The following is a 7,574-nucleotide window of genomic DNA, read 5'->3' as shown; positions in this document are numbered from 1 at the left end:
CACCCACAATGATTATGAATTCATAAAAAAATCTTAGATTTGCCATTATGTTAAAACAAAACAAAGAAAACCACTTATCAACACATTGAAATATAACATGGCAAACAATACTAGATATTTGTCTTCAGGGGAAAATTATGTACAGAGCACCTTAAGGATCTCACAGTAAATTTTGTTAGAATCTGATGTTTGCCAGGGGTTTGATTAACCAAGCATTGTTTACAAGCTTTCAAATAAGCAGTGTCATCCCTCTCTGGAGCTAGTATGGTCTCTTGAGGGAGGATCAGGGACTTTGTATAAATAGCTCCATGATTATGAATCTGAGAAGAGATTAGGAACTAAGTAAAGCTCAATAATGTTAATGCCCTTAATGAAAATAGAAGGGAAGAATCCCAGCCGACATTTGCAGTGAAGGTCCATATCATTTAACAGATAAAGCAATACCCTGCTCTGGCTGCAAATTAAAATGAAACTTCTTTGTAGAAGCCTCTGCTTGTGTCACAGCAAATTAAATCTTTTGTGCTCAAGTCAAATGTAATCAAAGGCAACAGCAAGATAAAATCTTTTCTTTTTTTCTGTAACTAAGTACTGCTTTGCCAGTAGTCTTCTGATGCACGGGCAGAAGTTCATCACCTGCTTTTTTAAAGGGAAGGAAGATAACCAGTTATTTTTTAACTTAGGTCTCGAAGGCTTTTCTTTAAATAGTCATATTAAAGTGCTCTGAACTATGGCTGAAGTATCCCAACCAAGCTGAGCTTTGTTGTTGTGCTGTTAAGAGAAGAGGATAGCTGCTCTACTGTTTTAGCTATTGCACTGGAGATGAGAATGATAGGGCATGGAGAGAAAAAAAGGTGAAACACTTACAGGAATGAACCATGTGACATGGGAGTTTTCATTTTAAAGTCACTTGTTTCTCCTTGGTAAAATAAAAAGTTTTTCTGCAAAAACAGAAAACTATTGTGCCTGAATAAAAACATTTCTAATATTTGTTTTTCAGTTATAGTGGCGTATCAGAACTGCAATTACCAATTAGCCAAAAGCACTTAAGAAGGCACACTGATTTCTTAATGATTAAATTGTGCATCTAAAAACTCTTTATCAAGAAAATATTAGCCATGGTAAGTGTGGATTACATTTACAGAAATTATATGAATTGGCATGATGGGAGAGGGAGAAGATTCTGAAGATCTCTCCTTAAATTAAGGTGGCTGTACCAATTGTTACTAGATTTGCCTATCACTTTGGGGTGTGCTTATTTATTATGGGTACGTCTACAGGGTCTTTGTAATCCTATCAATGTGCTGCTTGTGTTACTTGTGCTTCTAAATGGAGCTGTATCTCTCCCTTCTGAAGTCTCACCCCCAATGGAGCTATCTTGCAGGACTCGGTTTCAATAGGGCTGGGTTCCTCCTGCCACCAAATCAGTCAAATACATACCCCCCACACACACAGATTAACGTGACATGCCTGATCCAGCTGGGTTGATCAGCATGTATAGGCTGACACCCTCATATGCCAGGAATCAGTTCATCAGGGTAACAATAAAATGCAGTGAGACACAAGCACACAGGTGAACAGAATACCTCTGAATCCGGCTGGGTATCCAGCTGACACCCTCATGGGCCAGCATTCAGTTCATTAGAACACATTTGAGCCAAACTGGGTCAATCAGCCTATACAAGCTGATCCCTTTATGTGTCTCAAACTCAGCACGTCCCAATCTTTTGCCCTAACTGTCCTAGTAGTGGTAGTCTCTTGATGAGCAGACCCCACAGTGGTTTGGGGCTTCACAGTGATCTTTGGCTTAGGTAAAAGAAGCATTGCTGCAGAGCAAGTGGGGAAGAGGAAGTGGAAAAGGAAAAATTCACCTGGTTAACACCAGTTTGACTATAAAAGTTATTTATTGCTAAGCATATAAGATTTATAATGGTACTAGTAGTAAAACATGTAAGGAAAAACAAACAAAAACAATTACAATATTACCCTGGTTTAACTGAGTATTTGGGGAAACCTAGCTCAAGCTTAACTAATAAAATTCAGGCCCAGAATGCCTAGAGAGAAAAAGAGAGAGAGAGAGAGGGAAAGAGAAAGAAAGAGCGAGAGCTGGGATTTCACCATTCCAAGGCAGTTGGGTGTTTTGTTGATGGGCAAGGTTCCTAGCACAATCACTGAAGGTTAAACAGGTGATTGAAAAAGACAATCTGTTTATCCCAGCTTCTAGAGAACAACAGCGGACAGTGTCAGAGAGATTTCTCCCTCTTGAAACACACTGTTTGCTGCTTTACAGCCTTCTTATACCCTTAGTCCAGCCTCTCCAAAGCATTCTCTTAATTGTGTAAAGCAAGAGGGTCCCAAGACATAATTGACAAAGAAAATCCTGTTACATAAAGTTTCAATTTAAATGAATTGCCTTTTTCAGCGACAAGGGGTTATCTGGTTTGGAACATCTCAACAAACTGATTAACCACCAGGAAAAACATAAAGTTTTAAGGAGTAACCAGATACCTAGGAGCCAGCTTCAAATTATTATGAATATAGAACATATCCTGGAAGGGCTTCTCAGATAGCCAACTATGCTTGCACTGTGAAGTCAGTATCAGTGTTTTGTATTTTACCTGTTGTGAATAAGCCTCAGCTTAGCATGACTTTCAGATCTTACTGTAGTCTTTTATTGTGCATGTACTCCCTCCCACCCCCAGCAGGTAAGTCTGTTGTTGGGAAAGGGTGTGAGGGGCCAGATCAAGGCCCCCATGGTGAGGGAGGGAGTGGGGCAGAGGCAGGGTTGAATGGGGCCCCAGGGCCAAGGGAGGTCGTGAGACACATAGAGCCCATGCGGCTTGTCCAGGGGTGGCAGGCGGGGGGGCTCCTGCTGCAAGTGAATGTCTGTTCATTTATTTATCAGTTCAGTCTACACAGTTTAGACTAACTTACGGGCTAAGTACAGACAGTCAAAAAGCCTGAGGCTGAATTGATTCACTCTTTACAGGTTAGTCTAAGCTGTGTAGATCGAACTGATATGGAAGTGAACAGACATTCACTTTTGATTCTGCAAATGCTGCTACATGTCTGCAGTGACTCAGGCCAGAAGCCAGACAGTGATAGAGCATGCCTCCCTGCTTAGCTGGAACAGGCAACCTGGGTCAAGCCTAGCCTGTCCACCCGGCAAGGGGTCATTTGCAGGGGAGGTGTAACGTATCCTGGGAGGCTGGGGGGCCGTGAGTTAACTTGAATCTGGAGGGGATCTGGGATACAAGTTCTATAAACCGGTTTAACCTAAATCAGTTAAGTCTGATACTACATCCATCCAGGTTTATCTTAAGATGGTTTGGGACATGTGAAAACAATTTATGTGCACTGCCCTGATTGAGAGTTCTGTTGTGTTACAGATTTGAACTAGTTTCCAGCCATTATACCAGTTTATGTGTAATTTCTGTCCCTAGCCTAATACTTCTTGGTTTTGTGGTTCCTATGCACCAATCCATAGTCAATATCTAGAAATCAGCTCTAGATATCTAAGAATTGCTATATATTGGATGTTCTTTTATTGGAAGCTTTGTTCTAGACATCAGATACTTCTTGTGATATTAGTCCCTTTCAATGTTTAAATTTATATCTGATATTTACCCGATACATATCATAATCTTCAAAAAATAAAAAGTTGACCTGGACCTTATAAAATGTGTGACTCAGACCTAAAAAAGGGAGCCAACATTAGGAGAGAGAGCTTCAAATTAAGTTCAACTCAAGTGTTTAATGCATGTAAAATGTTTTGTAATAGTTTAATGATTCAGCATTTGTGAAATCAATTATAAATATGAGAGCATTTGGCTTCTGTAGTATGTGGGTGCTCTTAGGAGCAAGAAAATTAATGTACCTTGTAATCAGATCCCATAAATCTCACAGAAATGAGAGGGTGTACTTCATAAAGCCATCATAATCAAATTCATTAAAATTTAAGAAGCTACTATAGCACAGTTTTGTAATTTTGGCATCTCTTGTGCAGGTTGCACTGTACTAAGCAGAACAAGATTGAGTCTGTAATCAAGGTATAATTGCTTAGTTCTCAAATGTGCAGGAAATGAATAAAAATATCAACAGCATATTGTGCATGTGTGTGTGCACGTGAGTGTGCATGCACGTGTGAGTACTAGGATAAACTGAAAGAACTAAGTCACCATGAAGCCCAAGCACAGCACCTGTTTCTCTGCCCTCTACCTACATCAAATACGAATTATTAAGGAATTATAGTTGATGGAAGATTAATATCTGTCTTTATGTATACCTTAGAGGATAGGACGTATATTTAAACATTACACTTGTTACTTGATAAATTGGATTCGTTAATAAATAAAGTAAAAAAATACAAATTGTATTGAAAGTATCTATTCCTTCACATCAGGAAAATTCAAGGCGTACTTTAGTAGTGGATCTAACCATGTGCCTTAGTATGGCTGGAGTGTTGTAACCATGATAGACCAGGAAATATATAAGACAAAGAGGGTTTTTTTTATTATATCTTTTATTGGACCAAATGTATAGTTAAGAAGATTTGCACACAAAGTGCCCTCCCTCAAGTCTTGTAAAGATGTCTCTTCAGGTACTTGAAAGGATTAAGAAAACTATTAATTTTGTGGTGGAGTAGGTATAGGTCCAGCAAAAATGGTAAGAGTGACTTAGTCCCAAGAAGCTTGAATAGAATCTTTAAAGGGGAAGTCAACTAAATAGGAAGGCTTGAGGGGGACAGAGGGGAGGGAGAGGGAAAGTGGACATATGCTACAGCCATACTACATGTTGGTGTGAGAGAGGCTGAGCAGCAAAGTCAAACTGAATTGCAACTAAAAATAATCATTCAACAGAATACCTTGAAAAGTGTTCCCATTTATCATTTTATCAGAAGACAATGCATACGTTTACAGAGGTATTGAAAAACAGCCACATTTATAACAGCTATATTTTATTGTTGTTAACATCCAAACAGTGTAATCATTTTTTGATTATAAAGGCTCTATTAGTTTTCTTCTGGTGAAATATACAGACAATTTAAACTTATTGGTGTGTACACACAGACACACACACACACACACAAGCTCCCATAAAAGCACAATACTATACAAGAATTTAATATTTGAGAATTTTTGCTGCCCTAGGCAAATAAGAAAATGTATTACCTTTGTAGTATATTGTCCTGAAATATTTTCCTGACCCTAATACTTTGCTGTTCTTTAGGTAACCATCTGATCTGCCTATTTAGTACAGTCAGTCAGACTGCACAGTTGCTTATTTATTAATCTTATTTATCTCATACGATTTAACAGGATAAGAAACAAAACATATGCAGACAGCTCACTTCTCCGTAAGAAATTCATTTTTAAAAACCTAAGTCAAAAGATTTCAGTGCAAAATGATTATTCTCACTTCAGTGTAAGCAGGTATTCTTTACTAGTTGTTCTTCAGTAAGATTCGTTCATAAAGGAATTTTGATTTAAAATTACTAAACTTGGCCAAGGTTTTTTAAGAAAATATCACCAAAATTTGTGACTTACTCTCAAAACATTAACAAATGTGTACATGTTCCCTGTTGTTAGAAGTGATGCAATCAATGCAACAGTTTTCTTGATTCACACAGTTGTGGCAGGAAGGAGGATTAATGTCGGCTTAATCCATTTTGCAAAAGGAATCCTCTTCACCTTGATCCTAAACTCACCCTGAAAATGCAGAAATGCTCTTCATTCAAATTTAAGACTGAGCCCCAGAAGCTGGCATTTGCAAGTCAGTCCCCTGAATATGTATATGATTGCCATCCATAACTCTTACAGCTACTTTTGTAAGTCACTGGCTGTATCTACACAAGGTGCTACAAGCACAATAGACTAATTTTACTGCACAGTAGTGCATCACAGAGAAAACTCTGCTAAAGCACAGTCAAATTACATAGTCTACTGCACATTAGTGTCAAATAAAAGACGTGTGGGTGCTACTGCGCAGTAGCGCCGATTACGGCACTTTTAAGTTAGTACCTGTTACCAGGTATTTAACTTGCTACTACAAGGTAGTACTTGTAGGTACTACAAGGTACTAATCTTCCATCAAGTACCTGTTACAGGTACTAAACATAATGTGCCATAATTATGACACATTCATACATGTGCAGATGTGCCCACTATGATTACCATGGGATTTTTCCTACCTGAAAGAGAATGCCCCTGCATTGAAAAGCATATCTAAGTCTATCCCAACCATGCAGCTGATCCAATAAAAGCTATTGCTTACAGAAATCTGTGCTTCTCACATAACATCACCATAGTATTTCCTAGAAAACTGTACGGGATCTTGGGGGTAACATGATCTGTTTGCAGAAGCAAGGCTGTAACAGTGACAACTAAATACTTTGTATTGCTGCATCTGGTATTCACATTTATGCTGCTGTAAGTGAAGTGTACTTTTTGTTGGCTCCAGAACTTTGTATTTCTTTTGAGTGTATTTATGATCAACCTAAGTCAGGTGTTAACATAAATTTAGGAGCAGGAGTGCAAATGTTTTGGTTTTGGATGCTGAAAACATATATACTTAGACATAAAACCAGAAGTGGCCTGGTTGATAAAAACCACCCAACACCCTCAGCTGCAATTATCACTTTTATGTTTCACTTATTTGCTTTTAATAAAAATCTGGTCAGTTTTATTTACACGCCCCCACCTTGGGGTTCCCTCCCTGCCTCCTACCACCCCTGGGGCATTACTTAGTTGTGGCTGGCCCCTGCTCTTCTGGGGGTCAGGCAGGCAAGTTAACCGTTCCTGACTGCTCCCCTGGGACAGACAAGTGTCCTGCACCTGAGTATAAGGGCCTTGTTGTGCCTTCAGCTGTGAGCCACACAAACGTTGGTCAGTGCTAATGCTTGCTCACCCCCTTAGCCTAGAAACTTTCTCTGAGCACCCCACACCTGCACAGCGCCGACTTAACACTACAGGCCTAGTGAGCAGGGGCAGGACTAGGAGCTGGAGCTGCCAGTTGCCTCTAGGACAGCATTTCTCAACCTGTGGGTCACGACCCAAAAGTGGGGGGAAGGCCGAGCGGCTGGACGTGGCGGGTTCGACAGCGGGGGTGGGGGAGGGCTGAGCCGCTGGACGCAAAGCCGGCGGCAGGGCGGACTCATCGTGGCCTCTCCGCCTGGCTCCACCGGCCTTCCCAAAGCGCAGGGCCTGGAGTGGCTGCCCTGATTCGCCCTCCCCCACCCTGGGCCAGCCCGGCCTCCTGAGGTCCCTCATTTCTACGATTGCATGACCCGGCCCAGCGGCCTAGAGCCTGGTTTGTACCAGGACCCACTTTTAAATGTCCATGGCCGGTCGGGACCCACTGAACAGTTAAAGTCAAAAACAGCCCCCTGGCCCTGTGGGTGCCCTCGCTCCCAACCGGCTGCCCGCAGTGTGTGTGTGTGGGGGGGCGGTTGTTGGGCATGGGAAAACTCCACATTTTTCTCCTTTAAGGGGGATTCCATTCCTCTCAAAGTTTGTTCTCGTCCCTTCCAGATGTTCCTGGGTCGTGCCCGCGGGCTAGGAGCGCCCCGGGGCTGCCCA

The sequence above is a fragment of the Gavialis gangeticus genome, unplaced genomic scaffold, assembly GCF_001723915.1.
Source record: "Gavialis gangeticus isolate Ggan-Ray unplaced genomic scaffold, GavGan_comp1, whole genome shotgun sequence".
Lineage (NCBI taxonomy): Eukaryota > Metazoa > Chordata > Crocodylia > Gavialidae > Gavialis > Gavialis gangeticus.
The sequence above is the reverse complement of the archived record's forward strand: the minus strand, read 5'-3'. Positions refer to the sequence as shown.